The sequence below is a fragment of the Ceratotherium simum genome, chromosome 19 (genome assembly GCF_057802395.1).
Source record: "Ceratotherium simum simum isolate JZ-2026a chromosome 19, ASM5780239v1, whole genome shotgun sequence".
NCBI classification, from domain to species: Eukaryota; Metazoa; Chordata; class Mammalia; order Perissodactyla; family Rhinocerotidae; genus Ceratotherium; species Ceratotherium simum.
The window spans coordinates 47,412,707-47,440,664 of NC_141918.1; the positions used below are offsets into that span (position 1 = coordinate 47,412,707).

At 36.6% G+C, this 27,958-nt stretch overlaps 1 non-coding gene across 1 annotated transcript; it reads left to right on the top strand.

Moving 5' to 3' along the window:
- Positions 1-672: 672 nt before the first annotated feature.
- Positions 673-27,867, top strand: LOC101403638 (protein LEG1 homolog). Its single transcript, XR_015555189.1, has 8 exons — positions 673-706; positions 1,654-1,797; positions 8,121-8,361; positions 11,760-11,846; positions 13,260-13,444; positions 14,384-14,484; positions 19,651-19,889; positions 27,747-27,867. It is a non-coding gene; the product is annotated as a protein LEG1 homolog (transcript).
- The last annotated feature ends 91 nt before the right edge of the window (positions 27,868-27,958 follow it).

The following is a 27,958-nucleotide window of genomic DNA, read 5'->3' on the forward strand; positions in this document are numbered from 1 at the left end:
AGACCAGTGCCACCAAACTTGGAGGCTTAATCTGAATATCAGAGAATGACTCCTATATCCCAACTCCCACCAGGCCAACAAGTGTAGTAAAAGTAAGTGTGAAATACTTCTGGGAGAGCTAAGGAGGCAGACTCCACTTGAAGCATAGCATAGCAGAAAGGAAAAATCTGAAGCTGGAGGTGAAGCAGATATTTTTAAAAATCATCTGGCAAATCAGCCCCCACTATAAAACACAAAGTATCACTAGAGAAATTTGAAGCCTCTGGTTCACTGAGTGTAACCATGCAACAAAACACATATTACATCCTGCTCAACTAGATTAACACAATCCCCCGTACTAAAGGCATGACACATGGAAAGGAGTGCCCATATCCAAGAAAAACTTAAGTATTTATCTCAAAAACTACTTGCCTTTTTCCAGCTTCAGTGTTTTCTTGCCCTGAGATGACCTGAATTCCAATAGCTCAGAAATCAACGTAACCTGTCTTTGTACAACACTAGATTAATTATTCCTTTTTGATACATTGCCATGTTCAAAAAATTTTGAGGCATATGGAAAGCCAAGGAAACAAATATACTCCCAAGCTGCAAAGAAATTAGCATCAGACTCACAGATGTTGAGACCATCTCAAAAGGTATTTAAATATCCAGATTAATATGTTAAAGACGCTAATGGAAGAGGTAGTCAACATACAAGATCTTATAGGTAATTTCAGCAAAGAGATAGAAACTATAAGAAATAAGAAAATGGAAATGTTAAAAATCAGCATAGTAACAGAGATGAAGAATGCCTATGACAGGCTCATCAATATACTTTGCTGAGGCAAAAAAAATTTGGTAAACTTGAAAACAGGTGAAGAGAAATTACCAAAACTGAAATGAACAAAAGATAGAGTAGGGGAGAAATAGAACAGAGAAAAGAAAATGGGGCCAAAGAAATATCTGAAGTATTAATGGCTCAGAATTTTCCAAAATTAATGACAGACATAAAACTACACACCCATGAAGCACAGAAAACACCTAACAGGATGCACAAAATAAAAAAATAATTATCATATTAGATTCAAACTGTTGAAAACAAAAGACAAAATCCTGAAAGCATCCAGAGGGGAAAAAAACACACTACGTACGTTACTCTTTAGAGTAGCAGCTGATTTTCCCCCCTTACATTGGCCCGTTCAGAATATATTCAGAATATACCTCATTTGCTGAAGGCAAATGATATAATGTACATTGAAAGGGTATCTACTACACGCAAAGCAATGTGCTGAATCATGGATGATTTGTGAAGAATAGAATTTGAACTAAGATAAAAAGTAGAATAGGGTTAAGTGGAGATGAGAGGGAGAAAGACACAAACATAAAGTGAAAAGATCGAATGGATTATTCAAAGGGACAATGAATGAGTTATTTCTCTAGAACAGAGGATGGTTGGACAATGCTGAAAATCTCACAGATGACCCACCTGCTGTGGTCTTGACCTGGTTAAGTGGACAAAGCATTTACGGTAATGTTTTGAGTGGTGTCATAACAAGATCAAAATAGTGCTATTGTCACCAGCCATGAACTCTAACCCGCTTCTCTTGTCTTGCCTAAATTCTAACCATTTTTTTTCTTACCTTGTCTGACTTAATTCTCTTGTCTTGTTAAAAGGTGCAGAGCTTCCTTTCTCTTATGACTTTGGGGTCTTGAGGTTGTCGGTTTCAGCTATGTTCCATGAAGAAGATCTAAATGTCAACTCCCCTGGACCCAGCCATTCTGAACTGGATCAGACCAGTCCAGATGGCAACCGCAAGAGTGACACCTGCACAAAGGGACAGAGAGTTGTACTATGGTGACTTGCCCTCATTAACATTGTAAATTCTCCTTCTCTGGGAAGGGCAAAGCAGCCATTTTTAGATCATGCAATGTATGTAAAAAGCATGTTTTCAAACCACGCATATGCAAGCTTATGCCCACCTCTACAGGCAATGATGAAACTTCCACTTTTGAATAGTCATTCCCTACCCCAAATAAAGGTACCCACCTTCCTGTGCTCAGGGGGCCAGAGCTTTGTGAAATTATTCCCTGCGGCCTCCATTTTATTTGCTATATGCTGTGAATAAAATTCTGCTTTGTGTGACACCTACTTCTGGTGTAGGTTTTGATTTTAACTCACCAAGGAGCAGACTCACTTTGGTCCAGTAACACTGAGACTCTTACTCAGTATGTGTTGTGCAGGATAGATTGGATTATGAGGGACAAGCATTAGGGACATTAGTACCCTAAATTTGCAGTGTTCCAGGAATGAAGTGATAACTCTTGGAATTAAGTTGTCAGGGACAAAAAGTAAAGGCAGTGATAAAAAAGAGAAAATTTTAAAGAGATAACCAATAAGATTTGTAGAAAACTGATGGGGATCATGGGGACACTGCCCTCTATCAGGGGGTAAGAGTTAGGTCATGAGCATCGTGTGTCAATATGATTTATCTTGTACTTTCCTATCTTCTCTTCTGGGATTTCAAGCTGGTATTCCCTCTTGTGGCTCTAGAGCTTACAAAAAGTTAATATTTAACCTGCACCAGGTCAAGGAGTTCAGGGTACATCTTTGTTTTAAACATGTTTATAGTCTATAATTTTCAAGTACATCCATCTCCTTGTTCCAATGAAGATGCAGTTTTGGAGGTGTTTTTGGTTTTGGTTTTGGTTTTTTCCTTCTATATTTCATGCCATAGTGGAGGAAATAAAGATATTTTTACACAGAAGTTAAAAAAAAAACATTTCAGATGAAAAGTATACCAAGAAATATTTAATCAGGAAAATTATAGCTTAGCTACCACATTAGTACTCTTGTGTAAGTGTATCTTATGTAATTAAAAAATTAACTATAAAATATATTTTGCGTGCTCTTCAGTGTAAGTCAGTTAAATATTTTGGGATATCTTACTTTAGAAAAGTTGACCATACCTTCTTTTGTGGCAGTTTAAAAAATTTTATTGATTACTATGACTCCTCGTGTATAAACATGAAACGATATGCTTTATATTCAGAAAAGCATAAACCTTTCTACTCTTTGACCAAGGGTGGAGAGTAGAAGAAGAATGAAAGCATTGAAGTAATTCAGGAATATAATCAGATCACTCATAAGTCAAGGCACTTATTTAAAAGAATATGGAGGTGGGTCAAACATATCCTCAGTTGGGTCAAATGTATCCTCAACATATCCTTAATTCTAATAAAAATGGTTTTGTGATTTTCTGAGAAGTCTGCAACCTCTCATTTAAGTTTCCCAATTACTCTGTGTAGTAGTAAAGAACGGTTTTATTATTCTTGTCTTGGAGAGAAAATTTAGAAGGAGAGTCCCCAAGTTCACACTGCTAGTGCAAAGTTGAAATGAAGATACATGTCTCCTGGCTTTAATTTTCTGGCAGTTTGCATAAAAATTTGCCATTTAATACTTTCAATCAGCAATATGGGCAAAGAATTTTGACAAATACCTTGACATGCATACAATGCTGATTTGTTTAAACACAATTTCTTCCTTAAATAAATTAGTTTTTTTTTTTTCCTGTAATAGGATTTGAATCATTATTTTGTGGCACAATACAGCATGGCCAACAAGAACCCTGGCTTGGACAAGAGGCAGACCTGGGATCAAGCTTTCCCATCTGCGTCCTGACTGACTTTGAGTAAGTTCTTGATCCTGATAAGACTCAGGGTCTCTATTATGAATTAGGATATTGGTATTCATCTCACATTGATCTTTCGCAGTTTGAGCTATTCTACATATGCATGTGTCTCAAACACAAATACAGATTGAGTTGTTTTACTGTTTGTGCCTCAAATTTAAATACAAATTTTCTATCCAATAATCTAATACAAATTTTCTATCCTATTATCACAAGCTTCAAACAATTTGAAACAGTCGTAATTAGTGGATTTAGGAGTATGTAATGCTATTTCTACATTACAGTTAAAGAAAATGAGGCAGAGAGATATTTAAAAATGTAATTACAGTGTTACTTCAGATTAGGTTCCAGATAGTAACAAATCCTGCAAAAAAAAAAAATATTGTCTTGTACAAGACAAAATTTCATTTCATTTTTAGAAATCGCCATCCAGAAGTAGGTGGTCCAGAACTCCATGAATATCAGGGATTTGGGTTCTTCTATGTTATTGCTCTACTACCTTGTTCCTGCTTCATAATCTAAGAAAGTCCGTCAGACTCAAGTTATTCCAGCGAGCAGAAGGAAGAGGAACAAATAAGAAAGGACAAGCTGTCATTTAAGGAGGTTTCTGAAAGTTGCAACCTAACACTTTGGCTTTCTATTAATTGGACAGAACTTAGTCACATAGCCACATTTAACTGTGAGATGAGATAACATAATCTTTATTCTAGGAACACTAAGCTGCACTAAAAAAGCATTGGTGCTCTTACTAAAAAAGAAGAATGAATATTGGGACACGTAACTAGCCGTCCGTACCATGATAAGTCTGATCTTCACTTGAGGTCTATTTGTAAGTTTCTAATTTATTTTCTCTTTGACTAATTCAACACACCCAAATGCACTTTTCATAATCTTTGGATCAGAAGAGCCAGCTTCTACTATTAACTTTATGATTTCTTATATATCTTCAACACATATCTTACTTGAGTATGTACACTTATTTTCCCACTGTGTATAGGAATTCCAATACTTATCCCACCAGTGGATTTATAAGGAATGTGCAGATCTAGCCCTACAGTTCCGCATTAAATTCTCATTTGTATTTAGGTCTTTTTTTTTTTAAATCTTTTTTCTATTAGTCTAATGATCTCTCTATTTATGTGTATCTGGTCACAGTATCCCATTGATGACTGTACACATTGATAATTTTAGTGTGTTTCTTTATGGAGGTTTTATTATAGCTTATAATATCTGTTAGGGAAAGTTTGCTCTCATTATTATTATCCATTATTTGTAGAGTTTTCCTATTATTTTTTTAGATAAAATTTAAACTTAGCTGTACTACTTCTAAAAACTGTGTTAATATTTCTCATTGTGATTGTGTTACATTTATGAATTAACATCTTGATAATGTTGAGTCTGTCGACCCAAAAACATGCATGACTTAAACTTGTTCAATTTTATTTTCAATGTTTCATGAGTGTTCTTAAAGATTTTTTTTCCATATTTATCTAACCACTTTAAATTTATTCCTAGATATTTTAGCCCCTTTGTTGAAATTTTAAATGGGGACTTTTCTTCCAATATATTGGAAAAATGTTATGTATTTCTTTCATTATACTTCTAATTGTTTTCAATATACTTCTATCCTTATATAAAAGCTATTGATTTATATACTAATTTAGTACTTGGCCACTTTATTAAATTATCTTTTTCTTTGAAGTTACTCCTTTAGTTTATTCTCCCATATTTTCCAGATACTATTATATCATCTGCAAAAATGATAACATCACTTCCTCACTGACAATTTTATATCTCTAATTTCTTTATCTCTGCTAGCTTCATTGTATGGTATCTTTAAACAAAAGTTAAATGATTATAATTATTGTGGTTGTTTTTATCTTATATCTGACTTTAAAGAGAATACTCTTGAAGTTTCCCCATTGAGTATGATGATGACATTTGGTTTTAAAAAAATATGTCTTATAGTATATATCCATATATTTCTTTTTTTATTGAGATAGAATATAATTTTTTAAATATCTATAATGCTTGCGTTCTTGATCCAGAACATAACAGTAATTTCCACCATTTCCTTTTTATATTAATATGCTTGGCAAGTTAAATAATTAGTGAAAGCTATTGGGTAAATAAATTGACACGGGTGAAGCAGTGGAATCCTGCTGAGGGATATTTAATCTGGATCATGCCGGGAATAAGCCTTACCCTTGACCTGCTATGAAACAGATGTTTTCAATGATGCTAATCATTGGGCTTTCCAGCTGCGCTGCTTATTAGTGAAGCAATAATTTTCACTATGTGTAAGTGAAACCCAAATAACAGTGCTTTAAATAAGATAGAAAGTTGCTTTTCTCTCAGGTAAAATGCAGATGCAGGGATTCAGGAATATCTCATGGCCCCACTGTTCTCAGGGACTCATGCAACCTCCAGCTTTGCATTCTGCCATCCCCAAGATAGCATCATTGTCCTTAAGTGTCAAGATGGAATTTTAGCTATCACATCCACAATCCAAGCCACAACATAAAGGAAGGGATGAGAAAGTGACATGTCTTCTTCTTTTAAGGGACATGGGACACCATTTTCATTTATGTTCCAGTAGCCAGCACTTAGTAACGTGGTTGCTTGTGCACAGGATACTGGAAATGTAGCCTTAATTCTGTATATCCATGTTTTCAGCTAAAATTCTAAGGGAGAAGGGAAATTGGGAATTAACTAGGAGCTTTTGCCAACAAACAAGCTTGGTCTATTGGATACTCAGGCACACTTCAACTTTCTCCTTGCAACAGAAACTTCTATTAAATGGATCATTCATATCTTTTTCAGTACATCATTTTTTTTTTTTTTTTTGCTGGGGAAGATTAGAAGCTTCCTAGCTTCCTGTTCCTGAGCTGACATCTGTGCCCATCTTCCTCTATTTTGTATGTGGGATGCCGCCACAGCATGGCTTGATAAGTGGCGTGTAGGTCTGCACCCGGGATCCGAACCTGCGAACCCCAGGCCATGGAAGTGGAGCATGTGAACTTAATCGCTACACCACCAGGCTGGTCTCATGTTGACAGTTGTTTTATCTATAATATTGTAGGCCATCCTAATCTATTCTTTAGGTTTTGACACAGAAGGAGTTCCAAAATTCAGCTATTTTAAATGGTAGCCAATATATCAATTTTCTCCACATTACTCCCCAAACACTAGTTGTATGGCCTCTGCACAGAGACAACTCAACTCTTTTAAGAGAGTCCATTCCTTTATAATGAAATTGTAATCATCAGGAATTTTTTTTTCATATTAGTGAAAACTTATACACCTGAAATTAGAACCTATTAAACTTAGTCTTTTCCTCTAGAATCTAGAGATACATGATTCAGTATGGGAGCCAGTATTTTTCATATTCAACAAACATACTAAATAAGTGTTTAAAAAGTTCTTGCTTAGCATTTCGTGAAGATAAACTAACGGGTATGTGAAGGATGTCCATCACAGGCCTATGTTCAAACACTCTCTAGAAGTACTTGCAAGACTCAGCATATAGTTATCCTCATGGCTAAGATGCTTTATAGTGATGTAGTGAGGATACACGGTTGAACCAGTAGGGAAAAGACACAGGCAGAGTCTGGAGGAATGCATGTGTAGGTTTCCATGTGACTCTCCTTCCCATGAGAAGTCACACAGAGCACACATCTCCCCAGTAACAAAAATGCAGCAACATGTGTGTGATGTTTCTGCCCAGGGATGCCCATTAATGATGCAGTGCCAGAGCTCTTTACTGGGCGCTGGTCACGTAGGTATCCTCTGGTTTACTGGGGGATGGTCATGCATGAAAATTTCAGACTCTGCAAGAAAAGCAGGTATTTAGCATAAACCATATTGTTTGCACAGTCTAGGCACAGTGAAGCTCCCTTGTCATTTAACTGTTGATTGGGAACTTTAAGAGCCAAGTACACATATACCAGCCAAGGGCCAATCTTGCCAGCCAACTTTTCTAATGATAGCTGTCTCAGGCCTGCTTTGTAAACTCTTTTCTGCAAAGATAAGTAAGTGCCCATATCTTTAAATTTCTAGATGAATAAGATCAAGATATATGTGTAAATGTGTTCTTAATTTAGTAGGCATAAAAATACAGTGTAAATATAAAGTGTTAAAAACACTCATTCAAAATTAAAATTTTCCATAGCTTTTTTCAACTGTCAGGTGAATAACAAACTATATTAATAATGTTATTTAACAAGGGAGGCGTGCTCTTTTCGTAGGTAAGGTATTCCCATCTTCACTCCATTGTCCTCAGGAAAAAAAACACAAAGTGTTGATGTGTTGGGATAAGAGCAAATATCGTGACTTCTTCCTCCAATTCCCATTAAAAGCTCTGCCACAATCTCAATCCGCAGCCAGCTTTGGCACGATGGTTTTCCTTCCTCCTTGGGCCTGTGTACATAGGCTTTTCTGTTTCTTTAGCAGGAGCATCCAGTCTCTCAGACCTGTATCCCCCTCTGTGGGAGGAGAGTCCTGGTCAATTCAGTGACTCCCAGGGTGGAGAATGGAAAGTACATTATTGATCCCTGGGTATACCCTGAGAGAATGGGGATGTATAAAATCCTAGTGAATAAGATAGCCAGTTATTCTGAAAAATTTGCACCAGAAAATAAAAACAATACTTTCTGGGGATTGCCTCTGCAGCATGGCTGGCAGTATAGTACAGGTAAGAACGACTCTTGTTTTCCTTCTAATAATCTACCAATATAACTGTATAGTAATTGGGAAATGGGACTCTACCTATACCATACCATGTTTATGAAAATTGAATTTTTTCTTTGTCCCGTATAACCATTATTTTTCTGTTTCTTCTCCTTCTCTTCCATAAATCCTTCCTTTATGTGTTGCCTGTTTTGACTAGAAACTGCAGTGAGGCATACAGCACAGTTGCCAAACACAAAAAGACTTCATACCTAATCTATTGAGCATTATTGGACTTGTACCAGGTGCCAGACTCCATTCTAAGTACTGGGATGAACAAAATAGTCAAGAGGATATGCATTAAAAACAGAAGATGATGTCAAATTAGTTCAAAGTTCTTGAAGTTCTAATTGTGGTTACCTATACATGGAGATAGGAGTAACAGGCAAGCAGTGGCCTCTTGCTCATGAGGACATTTGTCTGCAAATGATTGATTCCTTTTGAAAATAAAGTATGTTCCAGTGTTTAGTTACAAGATGTGTTTGGACCAAAGATTCATAAATTAAAAGATAGTTTTGTCCTGGCTGATAGAAGCTCATGACGGAGAGTGGTGCCTCCCGCCCACTCCATACTGATAACACCACCAATAAGAAAATTTGTTCTGCTCTGACAGAAAAAATATAGGGAGGAGATTAAGATTTATCTGAGGTCTGAGCAGGGGTCACATGTAGGACCTACTGAGGTTGGCAAGTCACCCATTTTTGTCAGGGGACGTCTTGAGACTCAAACCTACTCCTATTTATCTGGCTTTCCTTGCAGTCAAAAGACCACGGTCCAGGAGAAATCATTACATATAGTCTGCTATGGGAAGTATGCCAGCCTCAGGGGGCCTGGAGGCCTATGGTAGATGGAGGCTGAATGAGCTGGTAGATTAATGTCCTTCTTATTCTTTCATTACATCCACACATTAGAATCAAGCCTGATTAAACTCACCTAGTGATGAGCTTATATGTGTCCAGCATTTTCTAAGAGCAGTGGGGGGAGGGGTGTAAATAAGTATTTCAGACAGTTTCTCTGCCACCAAACACCTTACAACACAATTGAAACTGGAAAGATAGCAGAAATTAAACAAAGAACAATAAACAACTTTTGCATAAAAGCTAAAAGTACACAACAAGGGAGAGTGTGAGTCAGTTGGAGTAGTTAGGAAGAAATGGATTTGAACTGAGACTTGAAATGTGGACAGAATTTCATTGGGGAAATAGAAATGAAATCTACTAGGGAATAAAAGAATGAACAAAAGCAGTGGTTCTCAGCCAAGTGGTTCTCTTGGCTGTACATTGAAAATAACTTCCTAGTTTTAAAAAGTACCAATATGTAGGTCCACCACCAGAAATTTTATTCTGATTTAATAATGTGGGAAATTAAGCTAAAGGACAGAGCCTGGAAACAGCATGGCATAGGTATATGTGATTGAGTGTAGGGCACGTGTGTGTGTGTGTGTGTGTGTGTGTGTGTGTCTGTGTGTGTGTGTTAAAGGGACAGGAAAAGGAAGGGAAGACACAGAGAAAGGGATTGAGGGGAAGGGAATTGTTGGGGATCAGTGAAAGAGGAAAAGCTCAAATTAAAGCAAAATATTTACTGATATTCAGGAATTAATGTTATTGGAATACCGGGTAAATTAAGTTTAGAGTCTGGGTATGAAGTTTTAGGAGATATAAAACTTCTTTAGGTTATTGAACAAGTATGATTTTACAAAAAGAGTTTTCATCAGGCTTGTTTAGTGTTTTGGTTCAGATGGATTAAAATAAGACATTGGCATCTTTGGGCCAAGCTCAGATACTCTAGAGATAACGCAGATCTGAAGTGAGGAATCTGGATGAGTGAATGCCCATGGTGAAGGCTACAAAGATTCTTCAAAGGGAGAAATGACAGGACATGGACTCAAATTGGATACCGAGGACAAGGAAGAGCTGAGGTTGTTGAAGTGAAAGAATACAAAATTTTATTCCTCTGACAGAAAAAGAGATATTCAACCTTGCATGGGTATCAAGATCAGTGCACAATTTCAGGCATATTCAGTTGGAGGTGAGAAGGAATCAAATAGGACATATGCTCAACTGGGTGTTCAGGACTGAAGAATAATTGTTACCAACATTAAAGTGATATTTGTAGGTGACATATGGGGTGAACTCTTTGAGGGAGTAAGTGAAATCAAAAGGAGGTGGAACGATGGAAAGAGGAGTCAGAAGAACCTCTGAAGGAAATGAGAGAGTGAAAACAGAGGAGGAGTGTTTTACAGATTTATCTTTAACTCTAATTTAGCAGCCTGAGGAATAGTCAGGAAAAGTCAGACTTCTAATACTTACACAGGTTAGTAGCATTAACAAGTTCTTCAATCATCGCTTTGAGAATGATCAGGTTAAGGAAAGCTGAATGGTAAAGAATAACGAGATGAAAAAGAAAAGAATTGAAGATAGGAATGGAAAAGAGATGAGTGGAACTAGCAAAAGGAAAGAATGAAGATGGTGAAATTGTAGAGAAATGGAAGGAAAAAAAGATGAATACAAAAGAGAAGGAGTAGAAACCAAAGCAGAAGATGCAACATATTGGTCAGTAGAGGCATGAAGGCAAGGGAGCAGTCCGAGAAGTAAAGGAGAACGAGTCCTTGACTAACTTAAATGGAAGCCAGGGAAAAGAGGAAGTGAGCAGGCCTGGAGAGAATAAGCTGTGGATGAGTAAGGCAAAAAACGAACAAAACACAAGAAAAAACTACTAGAAACGAAAGTTGAAAAGGAGGAGGAAAGTATGACAGAGAAGCAGAAGGATGAACAAAGGATAAGCAAGGGAGGTGGGAAAATGACAGAAAATGAACATGAAAAATCAGAGAGAGATTGAGAAAATATCAACTGTCATTTGGTAAGCAAAAGAAAGACTATACTCATTGGAAGAAACACTTTTCATGCTTTTTCTCACTTGACACAACAACCTTATAATGTAGTTACTATTATTATCCTCATTTTATAGATGTGAAAACTGAAGCATAAGTGGTAAATTATTTAGCAAAAGTCCAGCTAGTAAATGACAGAGCAAGGGTGTGGTTTGACTCTAGGCCTCTTTTAATCTGTATGCATATTGCCTCCCTAATTTTGTAGGGAAGAAGAGAATGAAGTAAGAAAAAGAACCATTACAAAAGCAAATAATATTCAAGATAGATAATTCAAAAACAGAAAATTGTGGTGATGTTAGAGAAAGGAGAAGAAATTGGTTCAGAGATGGAAAATCAAGGATAAAAAGTGATAGGAAGATAAACACAAGTCATCAGAAGACGAATGTGCATCTTTACAAACAAAATGCACCTGACAATTAAAACCAGTTTCAAAAAGTATGTAAGAAATAATCTGTGCATCCTCTCTCTTCTAGGCAGATTAGCTGATCCCAGCCAAAGGACAGACTGTGGCTATGTATCTGGAGATCGTTCGTGCATCTCTATGGACAGTTGGTGGGCTGGTAGGTTCATTTAAATAGCAAAGTAGGCAATAACCATCCCCTAAAGAAAGTATTCAAACTAAAATCTTAGGGACAGAGGCAAAACAAAAGCAGTGCTATTCCTTTGTATAAAGGAATCTACTTCATCTTGTACCTTATGGCCTTTATGTCATGTTCTAGGATTTAACAGCCACAATGTAAATAATGATTCCTTAGGACATAGTCAGCTTTTCCCAGGACTGACACAACAAACTGCAAAGGACAGTGACCTCTGAAAGACCTGCGCTGGTGGTCAGGTAGGAGGTCCCACTAGTGAGGGGAGCCTCCAGCAAGAGGAAGGACAAGAAATGAGAGAATAGGAAAATAATACTGTTTCTCATTTTGCTCATTTAACTTTTAAGCCCATAAACATGTCAAAGATTAATCTACCAAAATCATCTTATCAATCAGTAATCTAAGGCTTCAGTCAGATATTTAATACTAAAATCATCAGAAGATATTTTCTAATTCTTTAATTTTATTTTGTGTTTTAGTAATGAAATTAATTTACATACTATTTCTTAGAGTTATTTCTCAATACTCAGAAACAAAACTATTAAATTTCCCTTTCTTGAAGTGACCTGCACACACTGGTTCTTTTCAAAGACCCACAAATAGTCATGGCCACAGATCTGTAATTCAGGCTTCTTTATCCTCAGATTGACTTCATAGGTTGGAGTATCAGCCTGCTACCCTGGGGCGTAGAACTGCATTCAAAAATGCTTGTCTATCCTATGATGAAAAATGTGCTGCATCACCAGTGGGAATCAGTATAAGCTTCATAGCCAACTACATTATAATGTCTAAATCTGCTGAAATAGGTTATATTTAGAGAGAAATAAAAATCTTAATGTATTGTCAATTTAATTAACCAAAGATACTTTGTCAAAACTTATCTAACATTTTTGCCTTAAAGACCTAATAGAAGACAAGGACTTTGTGATATCATGGTTGCACGTTAAACTTGGTTAAATAAAATACAAAATATCAATACTGTAACTGCATTAAAATATTTTAGAAAAAATCAAATTTCAAGGTAAAACCTCAGTTAGAGGTGTTGTATCATTCTGTGCACAAGTGGATACTTTTCCTTCTTTTTTACTTCATGCTTTGAAAAAATGAATATTACCAAATTTATTAATGTTGCTTTTGGTTTTAAAATATTATAGTCAACTACTTTAACCCATATTTATTTATGATTGTTGGGTAATTAACAGAAGCATGTTAAAGTTATGGCTATGATCCTTAGGAAGATTTTCAATTTTTTTGCAGTGACTTTTTTTCACATACGTCTGGATCTATGAGTTTTTGCTTAATGGTTTACAGATTATTTAAATATATCTTCTCTCATATTAGTTAGTGCTTGTGGTAATAATAAGTATTTTATTCTTACAGATATGAATTACTTTCTGTGTGTATTACCCTTCCTTGCTGCAGTTGATTCCGGCATAACGGGGATATCATCAGACCAAGTCACGCTTTTGCCACCACCCAAGGATTAGATGAAATTCTGTCTTAATGTTTCTAGTTGTCAGCCATCCTTCCCTGGGACAATGAGAAAGTGGAATGACCTTTACCAGGTTCCTTTTTTAAGTTTTGTAATTTATTCTCTTAGGAGGTGGTAAAGGAATTTCTTCTTTTTTTTTTTGTATAATGTTTTTTGTCTAGGTTTTTATGAATATTATCTATTTTCCTAAGTATAAAAATGTAAATTTTTATGCAATTATATTAATATATTGCATTTAGCAGGGCACTACATGTCATTAACACTCTCTGAACCAATGCAGCATTATCACAAAATCAATTCACTCATCTCACTCTAAATAAATTATACATAAATGCGAGAGTACACAGGATATCTCACTGAAGGAAAAGATTATTCTGGTTAATTGAACTTTCATGTCAACTGAGAGATAACTCTTGGGAGAAATATGATTATGGAGTTGTTTTTAGAACAATCAACTAACTTATTTCAACTGAATTAATAAATGATCACATACAAATAGAACTAAACAATTATGTGGAAATCAAAACCAAATATTCAATAACCAAAATAAAACACATTGATTAAGCATAGACATGGACCAAGATGGATGCCAAAAAGATGCATTTAGTAGTTCTATAGATTATTAGTTTATTATCTTAGATGTGATTCAATTAAATATTCTAATAATTGTCTTCTTCTTAATCTTAAGCTTTTGTGGTAATTTCAACTGTGGTAGTAGAAAAACAAAAGATAAGAAAAAATAAAGTCCTGCTGGCCAGTATAAAATATTGACTCTTGGGGAAATATTTGCAATTCATTTCTTATGGATGCATTCAATATCACTACTACTAATAAATATTGTAGTCTTTACAGAGTGTTAGTCACTAACAGCCTGCACAAATTAATTCTTGGAAACAAAATTCTCCTCTCATATAGAATATTGCTAAATTGTAAATATGCACAAGATTAAATTGTAGGGAGAGGAGCTGTTATAGTTGCTCAAACATGAATACATTTCTCCTCTTTATGACAGCATTTGCAGTCACCTTCTCATAGCTTCAATGACCTGCTGAAGTACTTACGGGCTACACATACCTCATCCTTGGAAGATGCTTATGGAAGTTTTGAAGATAGGTAAGAATGGATCTCAAATCATTTCTATTTAATATGGCAAGTGATTTTTGGTCTTATTTATGCCTTTTTTTTAAGATTTTATTTATTTTATTTTTTCCCCCCAAAGCCCCAGTAGATAGTTTTATGTCATAGCTGCACATCCTTCTAGTTGCTGTATGTGGGACTCGGCCTCAGGATGGACGGAGAAGTGGTGCCTCGATGCGCACCCGGGATCCGAACCCGGGCCACCAGCATTGCAGCGCGCGCACTTAACCACCAAGCCACAGGGCCGGCCCTTATTTATGCCTTTTTATTCTTCTAAAGTGACTGTCAATCTTTCTGTTAAATAATATAGCTAATATTGAGGATTTTAATGATGAGGTGTAAATATTTTAGTACGATCAGGCTTAAAAAGTGTTTTATGAATAAAGGGAAAAAATTTGAGAAAAAAATCTTGGCCAACAACCAACCAACCCAGCTAACTAACCAACCAGCAAATAAAATATGCAACCAATTCTTCTCTGTTCAAAAAAAAAAAAGAAAATACATTATCTTCATTGTTTTGATTACAGACACATAATATGGCAGGTACATACTTGGGGAAAAAAATCAGCTAGCATCAGGATTAGCATACAAAATAGCCTAGAAAATTACCAAGTCACTCCACGTATACACCTAGAAGTATTATACACCTAGATGTGAAAGTGTAAGAATGATTTGTGTTTAGATGTGAATGACACTGTATTAGTCAGGGTCCTCCAGAGAAATAGACCCAATAGGAGATAGATAGATAGATAGATAGATAGATAGATAGATAGATAGATAGATAGATAGATAGATTTATTATAAGGAATTGGCTCCTATGATAATGGAGCCTAGCAAGTCCATAATCTGCAGAGCTGATGTCCTGTTCAAGCTGAAAGCCTAGCAGCTGCTGTAGAACCAGGAAGAGCCTACGTCCCGGTTTGAAGGCCATCAGCCAGGAGAATTCTCTCTTACTCAAGGGAAGATTAGTTTTTTGTTCTACTCAGGTCTTCAACTGATGGGATGAGTTGCATCCACATTATTGAGGGCAATCAGCTTTACTCAGTCTACTGATTTAAATGTTAATCTCTTCCAAAAACACCCTTACAGAAACACACAAAATAATGTTTGGCCAAATATCTGAGCATCCTATGGCCCAGTCAAGTTGGCACACAAAAATCACAGACCCTATTCAGGGGGTGGAGTCAACCACCTAGAGTGAGGTATGGGGTAGAAGTCTGGGTATGGTAAAAAACAGAAACAAAAAAATCAGGGCTCATTGGTATTGTATAAGTAAATTTGTAAATCCAGCAGAAATGTTTGAGTAACTCATGTTTCATCAGTTGTTGTCTCTCCCACTGACTCCATCATCCAGTAAGGTAAATAAATCACCTGATTAGCAGATTCACAGCACATTTCCTCCTCTACCTATTGGTATGGCTTCAACAACTAGGTATTAAATTGGGCAATGGAGGAGTTTTCTCCCATGGCAGTATGAGTGGTGTGATTTGGGTCTGCAGCCTTTGCAACAGTTGTAACTCAACTGCTTTTTCTATTCTGATGACAGGAAACAGGGATGAGATTATTAGACAAGATTTCAAGCTGGGATTGTTAATCTCAAAATGTGGTAGCAAATCATCTTTCTAGATTACTTTTTTCTTTTACAGATTTTTCAGGTTCATATACAAAGCTAACTCACAAGAGAATGCAACTTTTTGTAAAGGAGACATAAGAGTACTTTAGTTAAATTCAAGGATATTGCATAATTTTTTTTACTAATAGGTATATTTCCTTTACCTTGTGAACTTAGTCTTTTAAGCTTATTGCATTTATTCCTATTTATGTAATGAAACTGCTTTTGAAGAAATATATATATATATATATATATATATTTTTTTTTTTTTTTGTGAGGAGATCAGCCCTGTGCTAACATCCGCCAATCCTCCTCTTTTTTTGCCGAGGAAGATAGCCCTGGGCTAACATCCGTGCCCATCCTCGTCCACTTTATATGGGATGCCGCCACAGCATGGCCTGCCAAAGCAGTGCGTCGGTGCGCGCCCGGGATCCGAACCAGCAAACCCCGGGCTGCCGCAGCGGAGCGCGCGCACCCAACCGCTTGCGCCACCGGGCCGGCCCCAAGAAGAAATATATTTTTAAGAGGCCAATCATATGAGTTTTTTGGTGAATAAATTTAAATCTGTATATGACTATTTTTATCACAAGCATATAAATTTTAAAAAAAATCAATTTTCTGATATTCCTAGAAGCACTTTCCTTACTAATTATAACAAAAATTGTTTTTTATAATCTCATTTTATTTCCTGCAATTCTATCCTTCTCACTTGACCTTCCACTTAGGTGTCAACCAATGACCCTCTTAAGTGAATTTTTAAAATAGCTACCTTTTCTAAGTACAATAAGTAAAAGAAATTTCACCAAGCATTTTAATGTAATATTTCACTTCAAAATGACTCTTTTTTGTAGATCATGAATATGCAACTGAGCTATTTAGTAACTTGCTTAAAACCTTATAGCTAGTGAATGGCAGTGCTAGTATTTAAAAACCCTGTGACTCCATAGCCCATCCTCCTACCTGTATGCTGTACTGACTGCAATGTGTGTGGCCTGCTAATTAGTTTTCAGAGATCAATATCTACCAAGGTTCTTCTTCCTTTATTAAAAAGATATTAAAAGCTATTAAACAATAAAAAATATGCTTCCACTTTTCAAAGTATAATGAAGCAGAAACAAATGAGGCAGAAATAAAATATAAGATTCACTTCCTTTTATGAAGAATCTTTCAGTCTTGAGGAGAAATAAGCCACAGATGCAATCACTTAACTGAACAAAATGCCCATTCACTCCCCTTCTCCCTCCTTCTCAGGTAGGTTAGGAGGCAAGGGAGTGCGAGAGCGCGGCCTCCCTGCCCTAGGAGTCAGAGCAGCGTATAGATAGCCATAGTCTTCCTGCAGTTGCTGGTATTTCTACTTCAGGAACTCTTCAGAGATCCCTCCTTCCCTCCTTCCTTCCTCCCTCCCCTCCTCTCTCTCACCCTCCCTTCTTCCCTCCCTCCCTTCCTTCCTCTCCCACCCTCCCTCCCTTCTGTCCTTTTCTCATGAGAATGTGAGGCACAGGCAACAACCACTAAGCCTCAGTGTCATAGGACAGTAAGCATTTATTGCTCACATCTGAGGGCTAGCTGGGCACTTCTCCTGATCTTTTCTGGGCTCATCTCATGCTGGCTGATTTTGATTGGTCCCACAGAGATGATGGGGAAGCTCAGCTCTGCTCCAATTGTCTCTCATTCTCCATCAGGCAAACCTGGGTATTTTCCATAGTGATGACAGAATGCGAAGAGAGAGAAACCAAATTGTGAAAACGCATTTCTAGCTAATGCTGTGTCGAGTCTGCTAATATCCTATTGGACAAATCAAATCACATGGCTAAGCTGGGAGCAGGAAATTATACCTCCCCCTCTCTCCCCTTTACCCACTGTAGCAGGGAAATTACTGGCAAATTACATGCCAAAAAACAGGGACATAGAGAGTATTGAAAAATTTGGGCCACGTTTGCAATCCACTATAGTCTGGGGAACTTCCTTAAAACCTCATGTGTTACTTCCTTTAAGCAAAAAATATACTAGGGATTGTTTATTTTCGTGAGACAATACTGAACTCTGTAGTCTACAAATACTTAACTAAAATTCTGTGGTCCTGGATCCTAAGATTGGCTGGTGCACGTATATCTATGTTTTAAATCAAAATGAGCCTTTTAAGGTGTGTTTTTATCTTTTTACTCGACCACGTCTTAACTGAACTTATTAGATTAATTATCCAACAATACATTCAATTGAATCACTTGCAAGACTTCCATTGAATTTCAATCCTGCTCATACACCCTGTGTCTCAAACTGGTGCCCTCATCTCTTTCCTCCTCTTCTCATGTTGCTGACTCCCTTGCAATTTGTTTAATCCACTGTTAGTAGGGCTTTGTGGCCATTGCTCAAAATCCTTATGAATTCACATTTCCTTTTATCCTTACTTCCTAGTCAGCTGGGATGTGACTAAAGATAACCAAATGTGAATCCAAACCAAACTCTTCTCTCATCAAGGGTCCACTGTACCCACTCTTCTACTTCTGGGAGTGGGAGGCAGTGAGGAGCCCACGAGCCTGGGAGCCAAATAGCAGGTTTTCTCCTCTGGGTTATGTTATGGTTTGCTTAACACTGACAAACATAATACAAGCATTTTCTGTTTAATGGACCCTACATATGTGCTGTGGAAATAGAGAAATTAGAATATAATGCAACTTCTAGAAATTTGAATATAATCTAATGAGAAAACAAACTTCTAAATATACGAATGATATAGTGCTTTGGGACTACAAGGAAGAGGAAATACTCAATTCCACCTCACGTGGGCTGAAAAATCTTGTGAAGGACACGACATCTGTGATGAGACTTGAAAGAGAATGTAGCCAGTGAGCAAAGCAGGGAGTAACGTTTCAGGGGGAACAAGTCTGTTCAAAAATTGCACGTTGTTCAGCATGCTTCAACAGTGGATGGGGAAAGGAGCTGTGAATTATGTAGTTATAAAACTGTTTAGTTCACCCTTAACTTTCTACTGTAATAATTTGTTCTCAAAATAGGTGAGAGAGTTTGGCTTCCTAGCAGCCTTCCTCCAGTAGAAAAAACCCATGAATTTAGAAAACCAGACAAGAAAATTAGACATCTATATCTCTAGGATGCTCAAGGTTTTAGGGACCTCCTGACTTCAGGAAGTCAATAGTTTTACAAAAGATGTCTGAGTCTAGCAAAAATTTTGTCTTGGAACCTTTGATTTTTATCTGCACATTTCTAAAGAGTATTACATAGTCATGGTCTAACATCTGGTTATTATATGATGTTCAAGTATAAGGTGTCTGGTTAGAAGAGATAAAAACTCAAAATAAAATACAAACAATTGATGAGATGGTTCTTTACAAATTTAAAATTTTAATTACCTAGATTCATATTCTCAAAGGTGGGAGCTCAAGCCATCACCTTCTAAAACAAAGAACCACATTCTCAGTTTGTTGGCAGACGATGATCTTTTCTAGAGAACAATGAGGCTGAAATTCTGAGTGGACTAATTATAATTGTACATGTTGCCACTTGTCTTTTAGGTTAGAATATTACTTTAAACCAGAAGCAGATTTTGGAAGAAGTTGGTTTGTGGCTTTGAACTATTTAGCTGCACCTCGCTTTCCTACAACCTTGATTACAGTATGTAAATTCCAGAAGGGTCTGCCACCACGAATGCTTGTTAATGGGGATAGAGCCCCCTTCGTTACCGACTTTACTAACTTACAGAACGCAGTCCTGTTTGGTCTACATCTTGTTCACAAAATGGATGACTCTACAGGTAAGGGCCTTATAAACAATATCTTAAAGAAAATCAGTATTACATTGAATAGATAAGGAAAAAATAATGATATCAGAGATGTATACCGTTACAACACATACTCTCACAGAAAGTCATGGTTTCCTATGGGCGTCCACCCTACTCATTTTGCTCCTTCCACTCGTGGCTCGTCCTTTCTTATGGGTCCTTATTGACCTATGAACCCACCAGACTACCTCAAGTGCACTTTTCTCATCTGCAAACCCAGATATATTTTTTTGTTGTTGTTGTTATAGTAGTGTTTTTTTTTTTTCACCTCAATATCACTCATAAACTTAGAAAAAATACAGGAATCTCAAAAGAAAACTTGCGATGATGAATGGGAAATCTAGAAAATTAACTTATGTAAGCTCCCTCCATCCAGCCTCACTAGTTATGGAAGAAGTATTCTGCTCCAGCACTTCAACTGTAAGGTTTCCTAGCGGAGTGAAAAACAGAAAGAATCTACAGTTGCAAATTCGAATGACCACATCATCCTAGTTTTCCAGATATGCTCTTATGCAGTGAACCAAGCTTAAAATATAATTAAAATTTTTTTTTTGAGGAAGATTGGCCCTGAGCTAACATCTATTGCCAATCTTCCTCTTTTTCTTTTTTCTCCCCAAAGCCCCAGTACATAGTTGCATACCTTAGTTGTAGGTTCTTCTAGTTCTTCTATGTGGGACATCACCTCAGCATGGCTTGATGAGCAGTGAGTAGGTCCGTGCCCGGGATCCGAACTGGTGAACCCCAGGCCGCCGATGTGGAACACATGAACTTAACCGCTATGCCATTGGGCCAGCCCCAAAATATTTGTATTTTTACAATCCAAAAAATGAATCCAAAAGATATAAAAGTAAACATAAATACATTAAATATATGGTTTTGAAACCTCATTTGCATTAGTTAGAATAACAGATAAACCCAAACATTTTAGAGGCTTCATGCAGTTGAAGTTTCTTCTTGCTCCAGTAATGGTTCTGGTGCAGAGTTCTCAGTCAGTGGGAGTTTTCCTTCACACAATGAGTAGCAGACTGAAGATCCTTCCATCTGTGGTTCTTCCAGACCCTGGCCCCTGTATTATCTACATCTCACCAGCAGAAAGATACTATAGCATCTGGAAAAGGCCTGGACATTTCCCTCACTTCATCTCATACTCTATTGGTATGAAACAGTCACATTGTTTCATATCTGGATGCAAGGGGGCTAGGAAATTTAACTGTTGCCTGAGAACCACTTTTGTGTGACAAATTTACACTATGAAAGGAGAAGCATGAATTTTGGTAGTCACCTAGCCGTCTCTGCCAAATTATGACATAGTATAATTGCATTCTAGGCCTGGATTTATAAACTGGCTCTTTCCTGTTAGGATGAAAAGTCGAGGCACTGAGTGGAGAGTTAGGAGTTATTTCTTTGAAAGCCTGCAAGTGCCATACTACAATATTTTATTACAAGATCTGATTTTACTGGAATTTAGCTTTGGATTTAATATGTGATTTTGGGTTGCTTTCACAAGAAAAAAATGGGAGATTGAACCTTGATAAAAAAAGAAGTGAGCCTTGATAGCATAATTGCTTAGTTATCATAAAAGGAGGCATTTACTATCATCTAGTCATTAATCTTATGGCCAACCACTCACCACGCTCCTATTGACACTCAGAATTCAGTCACAGTGCCAAAGCCCTTGGAATTTTAAAATAAGCAGAGAATAGGGAAAACAGATGTATTAAAAACAAAGCATTAGTAAAAAACAAATATTGATATCCAAAAATGAGCATTTTTAGTTAATCTTCAATAGAAATATATACACACATTTACAAAATCCTTTTTTTTTTTTTTTTTTTTTTGTGAGAAAGATCAGCCCTGAGCTAACATCCATGCCAATCCTCCTCTTTTTGCTGAGGAAGACCCGCTCTGAGCTAACATCTATTGCCAATCCTCCTCCTTTTTACCCCCAAAGCCCCAGTAGATAGTTGTATGTCATAGTTGCACCTCCTTCTACTTGCTGTACATGGGACGTGGCCTCAGCATGGCCGGAGAAGCGGTGCGTCGGTGCGCACCTGGGATCTGAAACCGGGCCGCCAGTAGCAGAACGTGTGCACTTAACCGCTAAGCCACAGGGCTGGCCCATACAAAATCCTTTTAAAGTATCTTTTAGCTACTTTTTAGTCTCCAAAAGTGTTTTATATTGCTTTTCACAAGGAACCTGAGTTAAAGTCTTTGAATATATAAATAAAATTAATCTTTTCAGGCTTCAAGTTAGCTCTTTAACATTTCTGCTGGTAGTAAGAACTGGTGTGGACTTATTCATTTTTAATTATGTAAAATTTTCAACTTCCTCTCCATCTATAGTAGCGTCAGGTTTTAATCCTTGACTACATATAGTCTAATAGTAGAGATCTCATATTAAAGTTGAGAAATAATATTAGGTAATAAATAAGTAGTAGGAAAAGAAGCCTTGCCTAGATTTTATGTTTTTTTTTCAAGAGTGGTATGAAAATAAACAATGAAGACTGAGTGAAGGTTCAAAACTGTCGGAAGCTGGATGATTCATGTTAATATAATTCAAAGTGTTTTAAAAACCTATTAAATTTCATGATTCAAGGCTGAGGCCAGTTTCCCCCTTGCTACCCCCAACCTGACCAAGGAGGTCTTTACCACCTTCTCCTCTGCTGCAGTCATTGTCACCTCCACCCCTTCACCAGGAGTGAAGGGTTTAGACCCCACATCTAGCACTCAAACTTTTAAGACTTCCACTTGAGAGATGGTCCCTGAAAACATCTAGCTTTGAAAGCAAACAGGGCTTGCATCCATAAGACCCAAAAGGCTAAAGTGAACTAAGGACAGTTCTTAAAGGGCTTAGGCAGACTCACTAAGGCAAATACTCCAGGGCCCAGAGTAGAGGCAACGAACTGAAATACGTCCAGTCTTTTCATGAAAGAGGCCTATCTGTTCATCTTAATACTTCAGACTAGGGGGGTAGGCTTCTAATTTAACACACAAGGGGCTGACTGCAATACTCTCCAGAGACTGGGGACCCAGTGGGTGCCATCTTCACTCTTTCCCTCTGCCTTGTTCCAGGTTGCCAGTATCTCTTGGAAAGGAGTTTGTGCACATGTCTGGTGCCCCATTTTTTGCAGCTGCTGCTCAGCAGATACCACTCGATCACCTGGCTCTGCTGGCCAGTGGGGCTTAAATTCATGAGTTCCACAGGACTGTAACAAACAAAAGCTGCTGCCTGAAGATCCAGCTTACAATTAGCCTGCATGTAGGTTCTAATTGAGATCCTCCCCTTTGGGACACTGATAGGTCTTGGTACACCCTCAACTACTGGGAGCCAATAAGAACAAAGAAAGCTGCTTGGACAATCATAAAGGATTGAGAAACAACTAAGAGCTAGGGCCTGACTGAATAATAAGATGCATCTCCTACAAAGTCCACTCCTTTAAGACCGGGAGAGGAGCTGTTTTACCTAATGCATAGAAATAAACACAAAGAGTCAAGGAAAATGAAGAAACAAAGGAATATGTTCCAAATGAAAGAACAAGATAACACCTCAGAAAAAGATCTTAATGAAACAGAGATAAGTGATTTACCTGATCAAGAGTTCAAAATAATGGCCATAAAGATGCTAACTGAGGTCAGGAGAATAATGTATGAACAAAGAGAACATTTCAATACAGAGATAGAAAATATAAGAAAGTATCAAATAGAAATCACAGAGCTGAAGAACACAAGCTGCAAAATTCAATAGACAGGATCAGCAGCAGACAATCGAAACAGAATAAAGGATCAGTGAACTCAAAGACAGAGCAATAGAATTCATCCAATTAGAGAAGCAAAAAGAAAAAAGTATGAAAAAGAGTGAAGATAGCTTAAGGGACTTATGGGACAACATCAAGCAGACCAATATTCTCATTGTAAGGGTCCCAGAAAGAAAAGAGAGAGAAAAGGCAGAAAACCTATTTGAAGAAATAATGGCTGAAAACTTCCCTAACCTGGGGAAGGAAACAGACATCCAGACCCAGGTAGACCAGAGAGTTCCAAATAAGATGGACCCAAAGAGACTCACACCAAGACACATTGTAGTTAAACTGTCAAAAGTTAAAGACAAGGAGAGAATCTTAAAAGCAACAGGAGAAAAACAACTTGTTAAGTACAAGGGACCCTCCCCTATAAGACTACCAGCAGATTTTTCAGGAGAAACTTTGCAGGCCAGAAGGAAGTGGCATGATATATTTAAAATACTGAAATAAAAAAACTGGCAACCAAGAATACTGTACCTGGCAAAGTTGTCCTTCAAAATTGAAGGAGTGATAAATAGTTTTCCAGATAAGCAAAAACTGAAGGAGTTCAGCACCACTAGACCAGCCTTACAAGAAATGTTAAAGAGACTTCTTTAAGGTGAAACAAAAGGGTGCTAATTAGTAAGAGGAAAACATATGAAAGTATAAATCTCACTGGCAAAGGTAAAACAGTTAAATTCAGAATAATCTAATGTTGTAATGATGGTAGTTAGTCGCTTACAAAGCTAGTATGAAGACTAAAAGACTGAGGTAGTAAAAATAACTATGAATACAATAATTTGCTAATGGATACGCAAGACAAAAGATGTCAATTGTAACATCAAAAACGTAAAACCTAGGGGGTGTGAGAGTAAAATTGTAGAGCTTTAGAATGTGCCCAAACGTAAGTTGTTAACTTAAAATAGAGTGTTATAAGATGTTTTATGTAAGCCTCACGGTAACCACAAAGCAAAAGTCTACAGTAGATACAAAAAAGATAATGAGAAAGGAACCTAAGCACACCAATAGAGAAAATTAACAAATCACAAAGGAGGAGAGCAAGAGAAGAAGAAAAGAACAGAGGAACTACAAAACAGCCAGAAAACAATTATCAAAATGACAATAAGTCCATATCTATCAATAATTATTTTTAATGTTAATGGACTAAATTCTCTGATCAAAAGACACAGAGTGGCTGAATAGATTAAAAAAACAAGACCTGGGGCCGGGCCAGTGGCGCAGCAGTTAAGTGTACCACACTCCGCTTCGGGTGGCCTGGGGTTCGCAGGTTCGGATCCTGGGCGTGCACCAGTGCACCGCTTGTCAAGTCATGCTGTCGTGGCATCCCATATAAAGTAGAGGAAGATGGGCATGGATGTTAGCCCAGGGCCAATCTTCCTCAGCAAAAAAAAAAAAAAAAAGAGGAGGATTGGCATTGATTGTTAGCTCAGGACTGATCTTCCTCACAAAAAAACAAAACCAAAAAAACAAGACCCAACTATATGCTGACTACAAGAGACTCACTTCAGCCTTAAGGGCACACACAGCCTGAAAGTGAAGCGATGTACAAAGATATTCCATGCAAATGGAAAGCAAAAGAAAGCTGAGGTAGCTATACTTAGACAAAATAGACTTTAAAACAAAGAAGGTCATAACATAATGATAAAGGGGTCAATCCAACAAGAAGATATAACACTTGCAAATATTTATGCACCCAATACAGGAGCTCCTAAATATATAAAGCAATTAACAGATCTAAAGGGAGAAATAGACAGTAATACAATGATAGTAGGGGACTTCAATACATGACTTTCATCAATAGATAGATAATCCAGAGGGAAAATCAATAAGGAAAAATCTAGGATAAAGATTATTTTGTACATTACTAGAATTTATAAACCACCGACCCAATAATAGATCAAGACATTTTTATTTGGTCTACAAATATCAACATTTAAAATACAAAATTATTTGTGAAAATATAATAATGAGAGATTTCATTAAAACATCTAAATTTCTGAGACTCTCCTAAAAATAATACAGGGTACAGTGGGCCCACAGTCCTTCATGTCAACAAATGTCTGGAGTAGTAGCTACCTCTTCTTGAAATAGTTTTTTATAGCTACCATCATTACTAATTTTCTATACTTATCTGATCTCAAACATTTATGTTACCTTCCTGGCATCTGTAGGCATTAGGTTTTGCACCCTCCAATATAAGTAGTGATTAATATTATGTACATGACTTAAATCCCTCAAGGAATTAGTACTGGAGAGGTAATTGAGAGGGATCATTTTTTTGTCCCCACCTAAGATCAAAATCAGTTGAGATCAACAAAGGAGCAAGTGAATGGAAATAGAACCTCAGCTTTAATACTGGAAAACAATTGAGGAATGTGATTTAGACGTGCAGCAACAACGTTCTCATTCCATACCCTACACTAGATGTATGAAAATCTACCCAAGGGAAAGTTTAAGTGTAGAATAGGCCACTTACCCTAGCATTATTTCCTCACTAGTCTAGATAGAAAGAAGAGAAAAAGACCTATTCTTGGGTCTTTGGACTTTAATAGATTAGATAAAGCCAATTGAGAAACATGAACCAAATGATCTCACCCACCAATCAGGTTAAAGGCAACATCTCCATGGAACAAATTTTAAAAGATGTTGATGAAAATAGCTCTTCATGAAAATTAAGCATCATCTTCCCATCTCCAAAGAGTCTAGGAAGAAAAAGAAGTAGACACGGACCAAGTGTTCTGGATACTTTCACACTGTTACCTCTTGTACATTAACAGATCTAACCTGAAATATTTCTTCTCTTCAAAAATTTTTAAAAACTCTTAACTTATTTTATCTTTATTTAAAATGCATTTTAATTGCTATAACTGTTGCTGATTTATTTTTAATTATATTTAATATATTCAAACTTAAAAAATGTCTAATTGCATAGACATTTATTAAATGAAAATAAAAGTCTTCTTCACCATCCTTCTTCACTTACATCTCTTGGTCCTTTACCAAATTTTTAAAAATCAGTCTTTGGGGGCTGGCCCCATGGTGTAGTGGTTAACTTCAGCACACTCTGCTTCAGCAGCCTGGGTTCACAGGTTCAGATCCCAGGCATGGACCTTCACAACTTGTCAGCCATGCTGAGAGGTTGACCCACATACATAATAGAGGAAAACTGGCACAGATGTTAGCCTAGGGCTAATCTTCCTCAAGCAATAAAAAGAAGAAGATCAGCAAGAGATGTTAGCTCAGGGTGAATCTTCCTCAGCACACACACACAAAACATCAGTCTCTGGAGCCCATTTCAAGAATTTTTTTATACATCAAACAATGCAAATAAGTGAATAAATAAAAGTTGTGTTTGCACAAAGGAAATCACACCACTGTATACTGTACTTTTTTTTTTATTAGACAATTATCTCGGAGCTTTTCCCATATCAAGATATGCTGATCCAACTCATTCTGTTCAAAGGATATGTAGTAGTGTTTCATTTAATGAATTTACCATAACTATAGACATTATTTGGTGTTGTAAACTACTGGCAATAATGCAATAATGTCACTTTATGTATATTTTTCTTGGCATAAATTATGATTTTACCAATAAATTTGTAGAAAGGAAATGAATTAAAATTAATGAGTCATACAGTGCCAAATGGTACTCAAAAAAGTTTTCAGGAGTTTATATTTTTGTCATAAAACAATGAATTAAGGTTCTTGTTTTCTCCAATCCCCTATTGTATAGCAATTTCTATAATTTGTGTTAGATTTTTATGTAGAAAATGTTACTTCACTGTTATGAAAATTTGTAATTCTTTGAATGTGTTTCCCAGTTCTCTGGTTAGTTACTTGTGTTTCTTATTGATTTTTACATGAAGCCCTGGTCAGTTAATTTTAAATTTAAAAATTTTATGTGTGTAATTATCATGTAATGAATATATAATATTTATATGCAAAATACATAGAATTTTGTTTAAAATAAACATTTTAATAATTGAGTATTAATTTAAATTTACATGTAATAATTTTATGTCTTTTCCAGGTTCATTATCTTTGATTAATGGAGAATTTTAATGGAGACATATGATGCAAGGAAGCTAGTTCTAGAGCTCTCTGAAAGAATTCTTGAAATCTTTAATTCAATGTTTTCTGGAAATAATTAAGAATTGAAAATGAACAATTCTAATTTGGTGAGCAACAGTAATTTCAAAATTTAATGTGACATAACCATATAGTTTTCTTGTTTCTGGTGTT